This window comes from Choloepus didactylus, chromosome 6 (genome assembly GCF_015220235.1).
Source record: "Choloepus didactylus isolate mChoDid1 chromosome 6, mChoDid1.pri, whole genome shotgun sequence".
In the NCBI taxonomy this organism is placed as follows: domain Eukaryota; kingdom Metazoa; phylum Chordata; class Mammalia; order Pilosa; family Megalonychidae; genus Choloepus; species Choloepus didactylus.
In genome coordinates, this window is record NC_051312.1 from 85,805,115 (window position 1) to 85,826,269 (window position 21,155).

Here is a 21,155-nt window from a genome sequence, read left to right on the forward strand (position 1 = left end):
CTTTAAGCCTTCAGTTATATTTATTACTAATTTGACTGGACTTGTTGCATTCTGAACTGGGAACATTATGACTAGCATAATTAGCCCCATTTTTAATCTGAGATTTAAACTGCCCATTCTTCAGTTTTTTAAAGCACCCAACTAAGTGGTATGGAGACACAGAATTAGATCCCCCCCTTCCTTTTTTTTTTTTTTTTTTTTTTCTATTGTCTTTTTAGAGTGATTCTTAAGGGATTTGAGGTTGGAGTTATTGTCCAAGATTTGGGTGGAGTTGCTGGGTACTTACCATCCAGTTCAGACACCGGTCCCTTACTAGGGTGTAGTGAATCCAGCCTTTTTTTGCTGTCCAGACTGCTGTTTCAGTTGTTAACAAAACTTGATAAGGTCTCTCCTAGGCCGGTTGAAGTCTAGATTCCTTTCACGACTTGATCAGGACCCAGCTGCCAGGTTGGTGTTGATGGATAGCAAATTTAAGGTGTGGAGTCTGGGCCAGCAAACCAGGGTGCCTGAGGGATGACAGAGTAGGAGACAAAGCCAGTACATAATTTTTAAGGAAGACGTCCATTGAATCTAAGAAAGGGAGAATTTTAGTTTTCCCTGGAAAAGGCAAGCCAAAGAGCATTTCGTAGGGGGAGATTCTTAGGTTTTTTTTAGGGGCAATTCTAATTCTTAGCAGAGTGATGGGTAAACACTTAGTCCACGGTAATTTGGTCTTTAAGACCAGCTTAGAAAGATGTTTCTTTAAGGTTTGACTCATTCTTTCCACCCTTCCTGAGGATGGCAGATGTCAGGGTGTGTGGAAATCCCATGCAATATCCAAGCTTTGCATAACATTTTGCAATACACAGGAGGTAAAGTGGCTGCCATTGTCGGAATTAATGTTCTCTACTAACCTATAGCGAGTAATGATTTGTTCTAGGATAATTTTGGAAGTTTCTGATGCTATGGCCAAGGCAACAGGATGTGCCTCCACCCACTTTGTCAGATGGTCTAGAAGACCCAGAACATATTTTAGCTGCCCCACTGGGGGCATCTCAGTGTAATTAACTTGAATACTTTCAAATGGTCTGAGGCTTGGTTCCCTTCTCCCTTGTACTTGTTTTTTTAGGACTTTCTTGTTAACCTTTTGGCAAATAATACATGGTTCACATATTTGTTTAGCTACAGTATAAAGGCCCACACATCCAAAATGCTTAAGAACCAGATCACACATAGCCTGTACTCCCCAGTGACTCCCCTGGTGTAAAACTGATAAGACCTCCCTCATTATTTGCTTATTTAACATTTGTCTGCCGTCTGGGAGGAGCCATTTCCCCTGATCATTTAGGTTTGCTCTCAATTGCTCCAGTTTTTTTACTTCTTTCTCAGAGAATATAGGGACCCCAAACTTTTTGGGGATGGAGGGTATCAGAACCATTAACTTTATAGAGGGACAGAGGGAGGCTTCCTTAGCTTTTTCATCGGCTAACCTATTGCCTTTTACCTTAAAAGAATAACCTTTCTGGTGTCCATTTATTTGCACCACTGATATTTCTCTAGGTAAGAGTAGGTTGGTTAACACTTGTTTCATTAATTTCCTGTGGACCAATTCTTTCCCTTTGCTGTTAAGTAATCTCCTTTCTTCCCAGATCTTTTCAAAGGTGTGGATTACCCCAAAGGCATGCTTAGAGTCAGTGTAGATTGTACCATCCTTTCCCTCTAATAATTTGAGGTCTTGATTCAGTGCATACAGCTCACAAGTTTGAGCTGACCACTCATTGGGCAGTCGGCTAGCATCCCTTACTGCACAAGTTAGCCCATCCACAATTGCATAACCATTATGTCTTTTTTCCTCAAGGACCCTAGAGGACCCATCTATGAATAATTTTTCCCCCGAATGCAACGGAAGATCTCTTAAGTCAGGCCGAACTCGATTTTGATATTCAATTAAATTTAAACAACTATGTTCAGGGCTTCCTGCCTGGTCAGGCCCTTTTCAAAGGAAGGAGGCAGGGTTTAAGCTATGATCTGTGGGTAAAACCAAGTTATCTTTTTTTCATTAGGATTGCCTTACACTTCAGCATTTGAGAAATAGTCAGCCACCTCCCTGCCCTTTGAGATAAAATCGTCCTGACTTGATGAGGGGTGCTGACCACTAATGCCCCTCCAAAGGTTAATTTTTTACTTTTTTTCACTAGGAGCGCAGTTGCTGCAACAGCTTGAACACACTCAGGTCATCCTCTAGAGACAGGGTCTAAAATTTTGGAAAGAAAGACTACAGGTCTCTTTTGACCTCCCCAGGTTAACTATAGCCTGAATTTTGGGGGGGTTAATTTTCCTTTTTTCCTCACTGATGAGATGGCCTGAATACAACTTCCTTTTTCATAAACTGTAGTTTACTTTTTGACACCCTCAGGCCTTGATCTCTCAGAAAGTTTAATAGATTCTTAGTAGCTTGAGCCACCGTCTACCTTTCCTTACTTGATATTAACAAATCATTTACATACTGTAAAAGGGTGATTTTCAACGGGATTGAAAATCTTTTTAGGACTTTTTCTAACTCCTGACCAAAGAATTTGGGGGATTTCACGAAGCCCTGGGGTAGGACTGTCCATTGGTATTGCTGCCTCCGCCCAGTGAAGGGATTCTTGCATTCGAAGGCAAATAGGTCTTTACTCTCTGGATTAAGGGGATGGGCCCAAAAGGCATCTTTTAGATCTATTACACTAAATCATTTATGATGGTAGGGGATCTAACTCAAGAGAGTGTAAGGGTTAGGAACCACAGGATGTCAGACCTGAACTATTTGATTAATGGCTCTTAGGTCCTGCACTATCTTCCAACTACTATCTGGTTTTTGGACAGGCAGAATAGGAGTATTGAAAGGGGAAATACAGGCCTCCAAGAGTCCATCTCGAAGGAGACCTTCGATGATGGGTTGAAGTCCCTGTCTTCCCCTTAGTGGAATGGGATATTGTCTCTGGCAAACAACTTCCCCTTCCTTCTTCAATTTGATTTTAATAGGGGGTAACTGCAACCTCCTCTATTTTCTTCCTTTACCCATACTTTTTTTTTTATATTCCTTTTATTTTTTTTGGTGAGGAAGGCTAAAACAACCTCAATTTGCTCATCCCTTACTTTTAAATTTAACCTCATGGGTATTATTAGGTCTCTTCCCAGAAAATTACTCCAGGCTTCTGGGATATACAACAAGGGGGTTACAATTTGGTTGTCCTCCCAACAAATATTAGTTAGCTCAAGGATGGGAACTTTAAATTTCTCCCCTTTTACCCCCAAAACCGCAAAGGAACTACCAGAAAGCTCGATCCCCTTTGGGGGATGACTTACAGAAGATCGAGCTGCCCTGGTGTCCACTAAAAATGTAATTTCTTCTTGAAATGGGCCCACTTTCAGATTTACTAGAAGCTCCCTGTAGGCTCTTGGGATAAGGAGCCTCTGACCCCCCTAATCCTTAAAATTCATCAGGGGTACCACCGACCTTTTTTCTTTAAACTCGGGCACTCTCTTTTGAAATGACCAGGTTTCTCACAGTGATAGCACCCTGTGAAGTTTTGTACCCTTCTCCCTTCTTTCCAACTGGTTCCAACTGCTTCTCTATTTCGCCCGTCTATCTCCTCCCTGCCTCGTCCCTAATCTCTCCTTGACCATGTGATTAATCGTACTTATCATGACCTTAGCTTTCTGCTTCTGCTTTTCCTTCTCCTTACAAACACTTTCTGAGACTCTCTCAGTAACTCCTCCAAGGGCTTATTCAGCCATCCTTCCATTTTCGGGATCTTTTTCTGAATATCAGGCAAAGATCTCTTTACATAGCTGATCTTTAGCATTCCCTGGGCCACAGGATCATCAGGGTCCATCCCTGAGTATTTTCTCACCTGGTCCCTCAACCTTTGCAGGTGGGCTGAGGGGGTCTTATTTTTTTTCTGATTTACCTCAAAAGACTTAAGTTTTGGAATTTGGGTGCAGCCAATTTAATTCCCAGTAAAACAAGTTTTCTAAGATCTTCCACGTGTGTTTTAGCCCCCTGTTCATTATTATCCCAATTGGGGTCCACATTGGGGAACTTCTGCTCTGCTGCCATTACCCCTTGTCCGGGCGGGTGCTGCCTCTCCCATTCTCTTATAGCCACCTTCCTCACCATTCCCCTTTCGTCTCCTATAAAGAGGATGTTTAGTATGGACATTAGTTCAGACCAGGTATATAAACTGGGGCCTAAGAATTAAACTAATTTTTTGGCTAGCCCCACTGAGTCCTCCATTAATGATTTCATTTTCCTCTTGAACTTCCTTACTTCTGTACTTGTCAATGGGACAGTTACATAACCAATTTCTCCTGGCCCAATAGGTACTTTTCTGAGAGGGTACAGAGACTCAGCAGGTTTGTATGCTCTCATACTCCTCTCCTCAGGAGCCTCTGGAAACAGAAGCTCCTGTATATATTTTTTACAGTTTCAGTTCTTTTCTTAACTGTTGGTGGGTTGTAACTGGTGGAGCAGTCCACACTGATTGCCCCTCCTATTGCCCTTTTGATTGCCTAGGGGCGTGGCCTGGTTCCATTGAATTTTTAAGGTTCAACTGTTTCTGCCCCAGTAGGGGAGGGGAAACATAAGGTGGGGAAAGCTTAATAAAGGATCGCAGGTTTTAGTCTCTAAAGATTTAGTCCCTGAATCTGGGCTCTTAACTTTCATGGGATAAAAACTGGTCTCCTTTTCCTGCAGCCAGCACATGGCATAGCTAGATTTCTCTTTGGAAAAAATGTTTCTTTTTGTTAACATAATGCACGAGATTGGCACAAAGCCATTTCTCATCTGCCTCGTATTTTGGCCAGAAAACATCGGGCAGCAAAATGCTTTCTTTTGTCCAGAGGTAACAGCAATATTTAATCATTTTCCTTTTATTCTTTCCCTTGGTCCAATCACTTTCAGCCCAATGTTTCAACATCCTCCCTAATGGACCATTCAGAGGAATGTTTCTGGGAGACCCTACAGGTACCCTTTTGCCTTTGTTCCCCAGCCAGCCAACTGCCTCAATTCCCCCGTCTGAGTCTTACCTGGGCGTTTTTCCCTTAGGATCAGCCTCAGACTCAGCAGAATGTCCCCACCACCAAGGTAATAATAGTCCTTTTTTCTTACTTTGGTCTGTGCACAGAGTTACCTGGTGGCTGCAAGGCACATTTTTTTTCCCCTTTTCTTGTCCACAATCGGCAGACTTAAGCATCTGATTGCGGGTCTCACCAGCAGTTAGAGGTTGTCCCCTGTCTTAGTTTGCTAATGCTGCAGAATGCAAAACACCAGAGATGGACAGGCTTTTATAAAACGGGGGTTTATTTCACTACACAGTTACAGTCTTAAGGCCACAAAGCATCCAAGGTAACACCTCAGCAATCGGGTACCTTCACCGGAGGACGGCCAGTGGTGTCCGGAAAACCTCTGTTAGCTAGGAAGGCAGCTGGCGTCTGCTCCAAAGTTCTGGTTTCAAAACGGCTTTCTCCTAGGACGTTCCTCTCTAGCAAGCTTGCTTCTCTTCAAAACATCACTCCCAGCTGCACTCTCTTTTCTTCCCCCAAGTTAGCTCATTTATGTAGCTCTACCGATCAAGGCCCACCCTGAATGGGCGGGGCCACACCTCCATGAGAACATCTCATCAGAATCATTGCCCACAGCTGGGTGGGGCACATTCCAAGAAAATCCAACCAACACCAAAACTTCTGCCCCACACAAGACTACAAAGATAATGGCATTTGGGGGACACAATACACTCAAACTGGCACATTCCACCCCCTGGAACCCAAAATGACACTATCTTTCCAAATACAAAATACATTCATTTCATCACAATATCACAAAATCTTAAATCATTTCAGTAACAGAAGTTAAGTACAAGATCCCATCAAAATCAATTATAGGCATGGCCAGTCCTAAGGCATAATTTTTCTTTAGCTGTGAATCTGTGAACTTAGAACAAGTTATGTGCTCCCAATATACAAAGGACAGACATTCATAGGATAAACATTTCCATTGCCATAAGGAGAAAGCATAACAGGACCAAAACAGTTCCTAAAACCTGCAGGACAAACTCCATAAGATTTCAAAGTCAGATAGTCATTAACAGAACGACGTTGCATCCTTGGGGCTTGAGAAAGCGGGAGTCTAACCCTTCCTAAGGACCTTTTCGGCAGCCCTTTCCTCTCCAAACGCTTAGGTGAGTGCTCCAACATACCCACACATTGGGGAGACCACCTTCTCGGCCCTACCCTCCTCAAACATCGGGGCTGCTCCCGGATTCCCTTCCATCTCCGGGGCACACGCTCAACCCCTTCAGAACAATGTGGTGGCAGCCAGGCTCTCCCCAATTCCCTGGGAATGTGCTCCACCCTCTTTGGGACCTCGGGTGGCAAAACTCTTCCAGAGCATCGAGGTGGAATGCCCACCCTCGACCTCCGGGGCAAACTCACCCTTTCGATGCATGTGGGCTGCTCCACTCTCCCAGCCCAAGGCCTCTTGACTCCAGACCTCAACCTCCATGGCTCTGTCTTTGAAGAAACTTTTCTTGCAATTTGTTCCTTGTCTGTCTCCTCCAGTCCAGACTGGCAGCGGCTCTGTCTATAAAGTTCTCGCAAAAATTCTGTTGGCTTTGCATGAAGCACACAGAGGTCAAAGCCATCAGACAATAGGAGTTTCCACAAATCCTTTCTGGATAATTCCATCTCCAATCTTGGCTTGTACTGAAATGGCGGCTGGATTCCATGTTTGGTTACATCCTCATGTTGGGCTGTAGTTTCTGGGATTCCACCCCCTGGAAGCTCATAATTTTCTAAGCCATCAGCTTCTGGTTTCTTTGAACACAAGAAATCAGTTCTAGGTTTATCTCTTTCCGCTCGCATGTTACTATAAGCTGCAAGGAGAAGCCAGGTTACGTCCTCCACACGTAGTCTGGAGATCTCCTCAGCTAAGTATTCCAGGTTGTTGCTTCCAGATTCCTCCTTCCATCTGACACCAGGACTCAATTTTGCCAAATTCTCTGCCACTTTAAAACAAGGATCGCCTTTCTTCCAGTTTACAACAACATATTCATCATTTCTGCTCAAGTCCTCATCAGAAGTATCTTTAGAGTCCATATTTCCACAAACAGTCTCTTTAAAGCAGTTTTGGCCTTTTCTATCAAGCTCCTCACAACTCTTCCAGAAACTCCCCCTTATCCATTTAAAAAGCCATTCCAAAATATTTGGTATTTGCAAAGTCAGCAGCAAAAGCACCCCACTTCTCTGGTACCAAAATCTGTTTTAGCTTGCTAATGCTGCGGAATGCAAAACACCAGAGATGGACTGGCTTTTATAAAAAGGGGTTTTATTTGGCTATACAGTTACAGTCTTAAGGCCATAAAGCGTCCAAGGTAACACATCACTAATCAAGTACCTTCACTGGAGGATGGCAAATGGCGTCTGGAAAACCTCTGTTAGCTGGGAAGGCACGTGGCTGGCGTCTGCTCCAAAGTTCTGGTTTCAAAACGGCTTTCTCCTAGGACGTTCCTCTCTAGCAAGCTTGCTTCTCTTCAAAACATCACTCCCAGCTGCACTCTCTTTTCTTCCCCCAAGTTAGCTCATTTATGTAGCTCCACCGATCAAGGCCCACCCTGAATGGGCGGGGCCACACCTCCATGAGAACATCTCATCAGAATCATTGCCCACAGCTGGGTGGGGCACATTCCAAGAAAATCCAACCAACACCAAAACTTCTGCCCCACACAAGACTACAAAGATAATGGCATTTGGGGGACACAATACACTCAAACTGGCACATCCCCCAACAACGGAGTTTGAGGTTACTTAACTGGCAGGGCATGCCTTCCCTTCTTCCGTCCTGGGGGTCCTCCTCAATGCTTCGGATCCTGGATGAACCCCCAAGAAATTGTGAGAAACAAGCACTCTTCCTAAAAGGAATAAATGCTTACCTGATTGTGGAGACGAAAAGAATTTATTCACGATTTTGCAAGAATGGGCGCCAACCAAAATGTGGGGGGTTGGCGCCCAGAACAATAGACTCAGCAGTATTTATTCTCTACGCCTAACTCACAAGTCCCTCCCCTGTTTCTCCAGTGGCTGGATACTTCAGAGGTTACATTTTATTCGACAAGCCTAACTAGCCTGGGCAGATTTGAAACATGCAGCCCTGGCAAATTGGAAACATTTGAAATAAGTTTCCCCTATGAATTTGCAACATTTGAAGGTTGGAACAAATTTCCACCCCTGATTATAATGGTTATGCACAGGCCTCTTTACAGCCAGTCTGGGCTAGTTTGGTAACAAGTTATGAGGCTATTTTAGGAACCTTTACCCCGAATCTCCACCTTGCAAGGATAGTAGATAGTAGGCAGATAAACAGGGCGACTGACTGTGGATAGTGGGCAGATAAACAGGGCGACTGACTGTGGATACTGGGCAGATAAACAGGGGGACTGACCATGGACTACAGTTTGTTTTTTTAACTTTCTGCCAATTCCTGAACTGCCCCACCCCTCCAGGCACACCTACCCTGTGTGAAAGCTAAACTTAATCTTATTGTTACACCTGGAGTAGTTTTCAATAAACAACATGATCTTGTATGTTAATGTTTAGTAAGCTACAAAAATACTTTCACATACACCTTCAAACCACTCCTGAGAGGGAAGATAGGTAAGCATCCCTACTCAGGAAGTAAAGACACTGTCAACCTAGAAATAACAAACTAAGCTGCAAGACAATGACGGCATTTATTTGAGGTCTTTAGAATTGCAATTTGGGGAGCAGAGATTCAGGTAGCAACCCAAATCATGCCCAGTCTTGGCATTTCCAGGCAATGGTTTTTAAAGGAAAAGAAGAAGATTACACAATTTAATTGTAGTTGGTGGATATTTGGGGTACCTGTCCCTCAGGTTAGACAGTTAATTGATTTCTTTATCTTATGGTTTGTTTATGGTGTCTGGATGTCCTTACGTTTTTCAGGAACATTGTTGCTTGAGGCTCTGCATACTATGGCAGTTTGTGACATGTGGCTGAGACCTGCATAAGAGTAACCTCCAGAATGACCTCCACACTCCATTTGAAATCTCTTAGCCATAGGAACTCTATTTTGTTGTGTTTCTTTTAACAACACTAAGACCCAGTGCTACATTCAAGGTCACAGGCTGGTACAATGGAAGGAGGGCAGAGGGCTGCTGGTTATGGTCCAGTATTCATCAGTTATAGAGCTCTGAGGAGGTGGGAAGAGTAAGGCAGCGCCTCATAACCGGATACTAACCTTGTCACCTTAGACTCACCCGAGGCAGGACCAGGTAGTGAGAAGAAACCAAAACCACAGACCCTGCTCCAGGGAAGGCACCCTAAGTATTAGTTAGGGTTCTCTAGGGAAACAGAATCAATAAGAGATATCTATAAATATAAGATTTTATAAAAGTGTCTCACTCAACTGTGGGTATGCATGAGTCCAAATTCTGTAGGGCAGGCAGCAAACTGGCAACTCCAATGAAGATGTTCAATGAACTCCTCAGGCAGCGAACTGGCAACTCCAATGAACTCCTCAGGAAATGCTTTGCTGGTTAGCGGAAGAAGAAGTGAAGGTCCTCTATCTGTCTTGCTTCAAGTCTTCAATTGATTGGATTAAATCCAGCTGATTGCATTCTCTCATTGTGGAAGATACGGCCCTTCATCAATGTAATCAGTCACAGCTGCAGTCAACTGACTGATGATTTAATAAGCCAGCCTTCTGGTTTCTTAACCAACTACAAATGACCTTGCAGTAACGGTTAGGCCAGCGCTTGCTTGACCAGACACTTGGACACCATCACCTGGCCAAGTTGACGCATGAACCTAACCAACACACCCTACTTGTTCAATAAATAATGACAATATCATAATGGGAAAACATCACTACCCTTACTATATAAGCAAAACCAGGAGCAGTACCATTCATTTTCCTAGGTTAGTAGGAATTTTAGTCTGCAACAAAGTTTGAGAAATAAAGACTAAGGATTAAGCTCTTTTAATTTGAAAAAGTGAACTTTTCTTTCTTAACTTTTTAAAATAATGGCTAATGAAAGGCTTTTGCCATGGAGAATAATTTCATGAATTTCAGACCATACAAGGCTGTTTTGGTTTGCTAAAGCTGCCAGAATGCAATATACCAGAAATTGGTTGGCTTTTACAACTGAGATTTATTAACTTAAAATTTATAATTCTTAGGTCATGAAAATGTCCAACTCAAGTCATCAACAGGATGATACCTGGACTCTGAAGACAGGATGTCTTCAGGACATCTCTGCCACATGGAAAGGTCTGTGGCCGGCATCTGCTGGTCCTTCTCTCCAGGGTTTCCTTGCTTTCAGCTCCTGGCTTCAGTGACTTCCTCTCTGTTTTCTGTGTTTCCTCTCTTGTCTCTTGGCTTCTCTAGGGCTTTTTCATTGAGGTTCTCTGGGTTTTCTGTATGTCCTTCATCCTCTTATAAAGGACTCCAGTGAGAGGATTAAGACCCATCTTGAATGAGGTGGATCACATCTCAACTGAAAAAAATCTAATTAAAAGGTCCTACCTACAATAGGTCTGCACTCATAGGAAACGATTAAAAGAACACGATCCTTTCTGGGGTACATACAGACTCCAAACTACCACAAAGGCCTAAAGAAGAAACTTTAAAGTGTTATCATACATGACAGTAAGATTCAAGTGTATAAGTATGGGGAACTTGGGTTTTTGAGGTTTTTGTTTTCTTTTGTCAAAAACATAAATGTGTTGTGAAACTACCCATAGCATAAAATAGTATGCTACCATTTGTGCACACAAAAATGGAATATAAACATGACTGCATAGAATTTCTCTGAAGTATATCCAGTGATTCAGTACTATCGGTGACCTTCTGTTTATACTTTTCAAACACAAGGACAGCATCCATAACCATTATATGGCATTGTTTTGTGCCTACCCTGGTTATTGAAATTTACATAAATGGTATCAAGTCAGAGAAATCATTGGGTATCTTGTTTTTTCAGTCAACATTTTACATATTTATATACATATGCATGCATATGTACATTACATATATTTATATCTAAATAGTGTTGTTCTAGTTTACTAATGCTGCAGAATGCAAAACACCAGAGATGGATAGGCTTTTATAAAACGGGGGTTTATTTCACTACACAGTTACAGTCTTAAGGCCACAAAGCGTCCAAGGTAACACCTCAACAATCAGGTACCTTCACCGGAGGATGGCCAATGGCATCCGGAAAACCTCTGTTAGCTGGGAAGGCAGCTGGCATCTGCTCCAAAGCTCCGGCCTCAAAACGGCTTTCTCCCAGGACGTTCCTCTCTAGCAAGCTTACTCCTCTTCAACACATCACTCCCAGCTGCACTCCGTTTTCTCTCCTTGAGTCAGCTCATTTATATAGCTCCACTGATCAAGGCCCACCCTGAATGGGTGGGGCCACACCTCCATGGGAACATCTCATCAGAATCATCTCCCACAGCTGGGTGGGGCACATTCCAAGCAAATCCAACCAGCACCAAAAATGTCTGTCCCACAAGACTACAAAGATAATGGCATTTGGGGGACACAACACATTCAAACTGGCACAAGTGTATATAGTCATATGGTCCAAAAGTCAAAACAATAGAAAAAGGTTACAGAGAAAGGTCACATTCCCACTTCTGTCCCTTCCCCAAGGTAAACACTTTATTAACTTCCTGTGTACCTTTCCAGAATTTCCTGTGGCAAACACATATATTCTCCCTCCTCCTTTTTAACACAAAAGATAGCTAGCTATTTTTAAAATTTTATTGTGGTGACGTATATACAACCTAAAGTTTCCCATTTTAACCACTTTGAAGTATGCAACTCAGTGGTACTAATTGCAGTCATGCTACTGCCCACCATCCCTCACCACCCATTAAGGATAGCATTCTTTCAGATACTTTTCTGCTTTCACTTAACAGTGTAATCGGAGATTTTTTTCATATTCGTACATCAAGAGCTTTATCACTTTTTTACCAGTTGAGTCCCACTGGATGAATGTACCATAATTTATTTAACTGGTCCCTATGCATAGAGAAATTGAGCTGCTTCCTAGACAAAGCCTGCCCCACACTCCCCACCAGAGAGGCCAGCCAAGCAGTTCCGATGGGGTTATAAAGAGGGTTAAGAGGGGAGGGAAGTCGGGAAGAGGCTCCATCTTCCCAGGTGGGCTGGGAACAGAGGTGAGGCTCAGGAACAGGTTAGAGAAGGAAAGTGAGGATGGGAGGTGGGAGGTGAGGCGGGGTCTCCCCCAGGTCTCCAGGGAAGCTGGGTTCTCTGTTGACTTTTCCTCCGGTGTCTGCACTGCCCTTGTTCAGTTTCCTCCTCCACGTGCCTCTCACCCATTGGCCTTCCCCGAAGAGCCCGTTCTCTGTACAGGCACTCTCACTGGCTTTCCACATCTTCACCCCACCCCGGACCCCCGCCGGTGTCCACAAGGGCACCTGGACAGCCATCATGAGCAATAGCTGAATGGTTCAGTGGCCTCCACCTGGCCCCGGCTCAGCTTCCCTGTGCATCCCGGTCTCCCGGGCCTCTCAACCTCAGCTGCCCTGGGGCAAGGAGGAAGGACTGAGAAAGTGGGAACCTGAGGGAACTAGAACTACCTTTTCTCATTCCACACCCACCATTAGCCCCATGCCCTGTGATTTCTCCTTATGCAGATTTGAGACAATCTGCACGTTGGTGGGGCCCTTAGATTATGGACAAAATCTAGAAGGGAAGTCCAGCAAAGCACAGTGGCTCCTGGCAAGGTTACAGAGCCAGCTAGTGTCAGAGCCTGGACTGGAAGCAGCTAAGGGGGAGGCCAGGATTCCTGCCTCCACGTCCAGGAGGAGTTCTGGGCTGCCACCTGGGAAAGAGCTTGCTCTCACTTCTATCCACCCCTCAGTCCTTGACTCAGCTGCCCTGTGGGCATCTCTCTTAACATTAGTGAAAATACAGAGCGGGGAGGGAGGAAGATCTGGGCTTGGGAGGGGGTCAGGAGGCCTGGGCTAGATTTGAGGGCTCGTTGCCTCTCCCTCAGGCCTTGCCCAACTCCAACCGTGGCTCCCCCACAGGAACAGATGGACATGGCCTGGCAGGTGGCACAGCTGTTGCTCTCGGCTTTGGCGGTCACTGTGTGGGGGCACCCAGCCCAGGGTTCCTCGGGCCAGGATGGACCTGCTTAACATCTGCATGGATGCCAAGTACCAGAAAACAAAGCCAGCCCCTGAGGACAAGCTGCACAAGCAGGTGAGGAAGGCATGGAGTCTGGGGTGGGGGAGAGGGGCTGATCCTGACAGCAAAGAAGTTTGGGGTCAGCTGTGGGGGAGATGGAGGCAGGGATGGCTGACGTGATTCTGAGGGGCCTCCCCACCAGGAAGCCACCAAATCTACAAGAACGGAGGGACCATTTGCCTAGCACCCACCATGAGCCACGTGCTTTCCTTACACCATGTCAGTGAATATGTCCCAACGGTCTGCTTGGTAGGTGGGTGGTGTTCTCTACTTACACAAATGAGGGAAACTGAGGCCCAGAGCAGGCACAGATACATGTGGAAATTGAGAGGCCAGTCATTAGCAGGAGCTAGGAGAGGGCCTGGTGATACCTTGCCAAACCTTAAATATATGCCGGCCTAAGGAGCTCAAAGGTAAAGTTGACTGGGCAATGGGTCCCCTTCCCCCATCAGATAGTGAAGAGACACTGCGAAGGCTTCCCAGTAAACGGGACGTTGACCTTGGCCTTGAAGGATGAGTAAGAATTTTCCAGGAAAACAAAATAAGACAGAGCAGCCAGACAGAGGACAGCACATGCTGAAGAGAGAGCACCAGCAGTGGCAGGAAGTCTGGTGTGGCCAGGGCCAAGGATGCTGCTAAAAGAAGGGGAAGTGAGGCAAGCGTCCCCATTTTTCAGGCAAGGCCACTGAAGCAGCTCAGAGAATATGAACTCGAATTTGAACTGCGGGTTCATGGGAGACACCAGCATTTCATTCCTTCCAGTCTCCTGTGCTCCCCACAAGGTTTCACATTGTCAGAGAGTACCGATGTTCCCAGGGAGAGACTGTGGCATAGCCAGACATCAGGAGCTTGGCATGGAACAGGGCAGCCCGAGCAGCACATGACTTCTGAGTCAATTCCAACATTTTGTTTCCTTTTAGAAACTTCTGGAGGACTTCTTCTAAGCCAAGAGATGGCACAGATGCAGACCTTTGAGGGAGATGGGGTGATTATAATTCTGAGTGATATGGGCTGTTTTTGTGAAGTCTCTACCATAGACTAGGGAGTGGGTTAGTGCTTTTCATTTTATCGAGTAACTCTTTTGGAGGCAGGAACTACTGACCTGGCTTGCAGGTCAGGGATGATGTGGATGGGGTCTGGCAAGATGACCAAGAATTGGGGGCATCAAAGGAAGAGCATGCACAAAGTAGGGGAGGCCTGGAGATGTCCTGTGCCAGCCAGCACCAGGAGTGGGCGGGGTTGTTGGAGAGGGGTAGATTAGGCCAAATCCCAATGGATTTTCCTTACAGTTTCTCCTGGATGCTCAGACCTGCCACATCTCCCCTGCCACTTGACCCTGGGTGCTAGAGCTCATCTCAGAGAGTTTAAGCAGTTGGCTCAAGATTACCCCACACATCAGCTCTTCTGGGTCTCAGCCTAGAGTGATTTCTAAACAGAAACTTCCACCACTTCCACCTGCCTTACCTGCTTTGAATTTACCTTTCTGGGATAACCTCCCCACATTTAGTCAGGTCCATGTATATACCCATGTGCAGGCTATGGCTCCTTTGTTCCCCACTGCTTTCCGAACCTAACCTGGAGTGCCAGACCCTGAGAGAGAAAGCTCTGCCCCTTTGGCCTCCACCTCCCACCACAACCTGGGGCCAGCATTCTCTCCTCCCTGTCCTGAGTTAAAATCTTAACTCCACCCTTTATCAGGGATATGTTTAACTCTGCAAATTGGGACAATGATGATTTTTTACTGTTTGTTTGTTTGTTTGTTTGTTTGAGAGGATAAAGTACAAAAGCCCAAGGCCTTTGTTTGCATCTGCTGTTATCTGTACCTAAAATGTTCATCTCCTCTTCCACCCCTGACTAAAACCATAAGCTCCATGAAGGCAGAGATTTTTATCTGTTTTGGTCACTGCAGTATCCACAGTACCTAGCACAGTGCTTGATATATAAATATAAAATAAAAACTCAATTAATATTGGCTGGATGCAAAATGAATAATATAAATAACCCAAATAATATAAGATTAACCTTGTAAACTGCTAAGAGATGTATAAATAAAATTGCTCCCCTAGACACAGCCCCTGTGTTACTCTCTGTTAAAAGCCAGTACTCCTCTCAATAGGGGCTCCTCCAGAGCCAGGTATAGAGGGGTCCTCCCCAGCAAGTGCTTCTTTGGATAACCTAATGGGGCTGGGGATCCAAAACTATATGGAGGAAATGGTTGTGGTAGGGAAGGGACTTAGTCCTGTGCCTTACCTGCCCCACCCCACCCCCACTGCAGTCCCTGGAAGAATAATGGCTGCTGCTTAGTCAACACCAGCCAGAAGTCACACAAGGATGCCTCCCCCATCTACAAATTCAACTGGAACCACTGCGGCAAGATGGAGCCTCCCTGCAAGCGCCACTTCATCCAGGACACCTGTCTCTACTAGTGCTCCTGCAACCTGGGGCTCTGGATCCAGCAGGTACGAGTGCTGTCCCCACAAACATGCAGAAGGCAGGGCCTGCCAGCTGCTTGCAGGGAGAGCTTGGTCTAGGGGTTCTCTCTGAGAGTAGTGGAGGCACAGTCTCCTCCCTCAAGTCTGGTGTCCTTCAAGACTGTGGCTGCCACCATCCCTGGCTGAGAGGAGCCCTTCCTTTCCAGCCCCCATGCAGGTGGACCAGAGCTGCCACAAAGAGTGGATCCTGAAATTGCCCTGTGCAAAGAGGACTGTCAGGGCTGGTGGGAGGACTGCTACACCTCCTACACCTACAAAAGCAACTGGCACAAGGGCTGGGACTGGACCTCAGGTGAGGGCCTGGGGAGGGAGAGATGGAACAGGAGTAGGGATTAGGGTGGGAAGAGATGAGGTCTGGCCTAGTAGCTAAGTATCCCATGTTCTCCATCAGGGATTAATGAGCGTCCAGCCGGGGCTGCCTGCTGTACATTGGAGTCCTACTTCCCCATGCCTGCCACCCTGTGTGAGGGTATCTGGAGTCACTCCTACAAGGTCAGCAACTACAGCCGAGGGAGCGGCCGCTGCATCCAGATGTGGTTCGATCCAGCCCAGGGCAACCCCAACGAGGAGGTGGCCAAGTTCTATGCCGCAAACATAAGGGTTGTAGAAGTGAGTGCTGGGACCATGCCCCATGGGACCTGGCCTCTCCTGCTCAGCCTGGCCCTCATGCTGCTACGCCTCCCTGGCTGAGGTGGCTCCCACTGCTGACACCTGTACATCTGGACAGCAGAGCCCAGACTTCAGCCTTGCCCTGCACACAGCCTGGGTGACCCAGGCTCAGCCCAGCTCTCCCAGATGATGGGGCCTCACAACAAATTCAGAGCCCATGCCCTGGTCATTTGTTCCTGATCCAAGGTGGGGGCCCTGGGGTTCCTCTGACAATGAATTCTGATAGACAGGTCATGTGTGTCTTGTGTCTTGTAAATAATTTGGGGATTATTCCGGTTTGCCAATGCTGCCATTTGCAAAACGCCAGAAATGGATTGGCTTTTATAAAGGTGGGTTATTTGGTTACAAAGTTACAGTCTAAAGGCCATAAAGTGTCCAGGTAAGGTACCTTCACTGAAGGAAGGCCATTGGCATCCTGAAAACCTTTGCTAGCTCGGAAGGCACGTACTGGTGTCCACTTGCTCCCAGGTTGCGTTTCAAAATGGTGTTCTCCAAAATGTTGCTCTTGGGGTGTTTTGTCCTCTCTTAGCTGCAGCTGTTCTCCAAAATGTCAGTCTCACTTGCTCTGCCCCTGTCTGTGAACTCCTTTATACGACTCCAGTGATGCAATTAACTGAATGGGCAGGGTAACACCTCCATGGAAATTATCCAATCAAATGTTTCACTCACAGTTGATTGAGTCACATCTCCATGGAAACACTCAATCAAAGGATCCAATCTAATCAACACTAATACATCTGCCCCCACAAGACTGTATCAAAGAACATGGCGTTTGGAGGACATAATACATCCATACTGGCACAGGGATGAATAAGTTGAGGTGGTGGGGGGGGGGATGCCTCAATGCTTTTTCATTCCAATTGAAAGCTCTAAAGAAGGGCTTGGACTAGCCCCAGGTTTACCAGCAAGTAGGGGGTGGAAGGTGAATAACAATCTATGTACCTGATCCCTTGGCTTGGGGCTCTTTCTTTTGCACGAGTCTTCCCCCTTGTTCCAAAGTTATCACTTCACACTATAAGGGGACTGACAAAGGGAAGGGGGACAGAAACTGGTGGATGAGTTCCTGGGTTCTTGGTGGGGAAAAAGTTTCTTTCCCCTTCCCTTACTATATATAGGGTGGAAACATTGGTGGAGAGCTGAATGAACACTTACATTGTTTCCTTTTTCAAAAAATTACAAATAATGCTGCAATGAGCAATCTTGTACACAGCAGAATGTTATACTTGAAGGGTAAATTTCCACAAGAGGGGTTGCTGCATCAAGGAATATTATGGGTGGAACTGTGTCCCCCAAAAAGATATGTTGAAGTCCTAACCCCCGGCACCTCAGAACGTGACCTTATTTGGAAACAAAGTTTGTTGCAGATATAATTAGTTAAGATGAGGTCATACTGGACTAAGGTGGTCCCTTATTCCAATATGACTGGTGTCCTTATAAAAAGAGGCAAAGACACAGGGACAGAGACACAGGGAGAAAACAGCCAGGTGAAGACAGAGGCAGAGACTGGAGTTATGCTTCCACAAGCCTGGAGCCACCAGAAGCTGGAAGAGGTGAAAAAGGATTCCTCTAGAGCCTTCAGAGAGAGCTTGGCCCTGCGAACACCTTGATTTCAGATTTCTAGACTCCGGAACAGTGAGAGAATAAATTTCTGTTGTTTTAAGCCACCTAGTTTGTTGTAATTTGTTACGGCATGTCTGGGAAAATAATACAAAGAGTAAATGGATTTATAATTTTGATAGTTACAACTTGAGTGGAGTTGTATCAATTTGTTCTCCCACCAGCAATGCATGAAAGTGTCTTGTTTCCCCACAGGTTTGTCAACTCAGTAGTAACAAACTTGGTTCTCTGCTAAGCTGATAGGTGCGGGAAAAGGGGCATCTCAGTGTAGTCTTCATTTACCATATGTTTTATGAGAACACGGCTTTGGAGATCTGTCCATATTATCTATCAATATCTAGTTTATTCTTTTTAATTGCTGGGTAATCCATCTAGGTATATGTCACATCTTATTCAGTCTCCTACTGACAGATATTTGGGGGAGGAAAGCTCTTTTCTGACCTTGACATCTTTGAAACACATACTTATTTGGCAGAATATCCCACAATTTGGGTTTATCTTGGGTTTATCATGATTAGACTTAAGTTATTCATTTTTGGCAGGAATAGTCCAAAAGCAACATTATGTCCTTCTCGGTGTACCCTAATGGAGACAGTTGATGCCAGATTTTCCAGTTTCTGGCAATAACTTTGATCTTTCAGTTGAGATGGTGTCTACCAGGTTTCTCCACTACTTTTTGTAATTATTAAGTATTTTGTAGGAAGACACTTTTAGAATGGTAGATATTCTGTTTATTATCAAACTTTTACCTATGTTTTACTATCTGATGGGCTTTTTTTTAAAAGGTAAAAACAAAAGCCAAAAATATCTTATGTAACAATCCTCTCTTCAATCCTTCAATGCTTTCCCATGGTATTTGTTGTAAAAACCAAACTGCTGTAAGGTCTTATCTACTAATAAAGTATTCTCTAAATCATGGGGGGGGGGTGCTGCTGCTTCAATGGCATAGAAGGCCCTGCCTCACCTTTTTTTTAATTTAAATTCAGTTTTACTGAGATATATTCACATACCACACAATCATCGATGGTGTACAATCAACTGTTCACAGTACCATCATATAGTTGTGCCTTCATCACCCGAATGCATTTTTGAACATTTTCTTTACAACAGAAAGAATAAAAATAAGAATAAAAAACAAAAGTAAAAAAGAACACTCAAATCATCCCCTCAACCCACCCCACTCTTCATTTAGTCCCTGTCCCCATTTTTCTACTCATCCATTCATATACTGGGTAAAGGGAAAGTGAGCCACAAGGTTTTTACCATCACACTGTCACCCCTTGTAAGCTACATGGTTATACAATCGTCTTCAAGAGTCAAGGCCACGGGGTTGGAGTTTGATAGTTTCAGGTTTTTACTTCTAGCTATTCCAATTCACTAAACCCTAGAAAGGATATCTACATAGTGCATTAGAATGCCCACCAGAGTGACCTCTTAACTCCATTTGAAATCTCTCAGCACTGAAACTTTATTTTGTTTCATTCTGCTTCCCCCTTTTGGTCAAGAAGATGTTCTCAATCCCACAATGCCAGGTCCAAGTTCATCCCCGGGAGTCATATCCCACGTTGCCAGGGAGATTTACACCCCTGGGAGTCAGGTCCCACATAGAGGGGAGGGCAGTGAATTCGCCTGCCAAGCTGCCTGCCCCACCTTTTTGATCTCACATGAAATCATGCCCCTCGTTCTATCCCCATATATAAGCTCCATTCCAATCACACTTTCCACCTTGAAGCCTTTGCTCAAACAATTCCTTTCCTAGAATGTGCCTGGAACATTCTTCCTTCACCCTCTGCAGGCTGGCTCCTTATAACCACTTAGTTCTCTATTTAAAATCTGCCCCCTCTAAAAGTCCTGACCACTCAACCTTAAGAAGTCATCCAGGGGCTTTCTAGCATATCACTCTGTTCCCCTTTTGCATGTATATTCCTGCTGTGATTATTGTCTGGCTTTTCCCTAATAAAACACACACTCCTGAGAGAAGGGGCCATGTCTACTTTTTTAGCACCAGAATCCCAGTGCCTGGCTCAGTAAGTTAAGGAATCCAGGCACTCATTCTGTCAGTCAACAAGTAGTTTCTCAGCACCCAGTCTGCTAGCACATACTGGTCTCAGGGACAAGAAGGGAATTGAGTCCCTTGTCATGGACTGTTGGGCACAAACAGATCTAAGAACCAGTAACTCTCAGAACAATGAAATGAGGCTTTGCTAGAGGGAAATACAGCATATGGTGTTCTATGGGAACCCAAAGAGGTCAGGGAAGGCTTCCAAGCAGAAAATGGCAGGGGGAAACAGCATTCCACAGAGAGGGTTCAGCAAGTACAAAGGCTTGGAGGTAATATAAGTGCAAGTAGAATTTCTGGGTGGCTGAGATAGAAGTTTCAAGGGGGTGTGGGCAGGAGATGAGGCCATGGAAGAAACACTGCATCTGCAATCCTTTAGTTTGTGGTCTGAGAACCCCTCCCAGAGTTTGTCTCCTGCAGCTGCTACTTGAAAGAAGCCTGATTTAGACTCAGATCCAAATCCTAGTCCTTCCACTTGCTAGCCTGGGAGCCACAGTTTTCACACCAGTGAAGGTGGTTGATATGAGATAGTATACTCAAAGGGCTGACACTCAGGTAAAGCTCAGGTTTCTCCCCTATCCCCCACTCTGAGGCCACCCTCCAGCTCCCTGAAGCCCAGAACTCCCACCCTTGCAGGTCAAACACCTTCATGCTATCTTTGCCAGGTCACAGGGAGGTCTTCCGGTTGGGGCCTGAAGAGATGCCAATTGCTCATCTTGTTGATGTTATGCTTCCAACCCAGTGCAAATACTCTCCAAGTCGGCTCCAAGGTGGCTGCCGGACTCTGTCTCTCCCTGGTGGCCAGATGGCCAGACGAGGTGGGGAAACTATACCTACAGAGCAGGGCCCTGAGACTCAACAAGGAGCTGGGACTCACCTGAGGATCAAAACTTGACCTCCCACTTGCTGGTCACTTATTCTGAAGCCCTCTCGGTCTAGGGATCTGGCTCAGGAGACAAAAGCCCTTTTAAAGATCAGGCCCCAGGGGCTGGAGGATGGGGGTGGGGGTAGGGAGCAGGGGTGGGTCACAGTTAGGGAAGCTCCTACCCTTCAGACATTC

General features: G+C 45.4%; 1 long non-coding RNA gene and 1 pseudogene across 1 annotated transcript in view; one reads left to right on the plus strand and one right to left on the minus strand.

Moving 5' to 3' along the window:
* Nucleotides 1-282: 282 nt before the first annotated feature.
* The window catches only part of LOC119537911, a 46,388-nt gene continuing 25,515 nt past the window's right edge, over nt 283-21,155 (minus strand). The window contains exon 3 of the long non-coding RNA XR_005217480.1: nt 283-506. This is a non-coding gene — a long non-coding RNA (uncharacterized LOC119537911). The remainder of the gene's footprint in view (nt 507-21,155) is intronic.
* On the plus strand, nt 13,105-16,440 carry LOC119537910 (annotated as a pseudogene).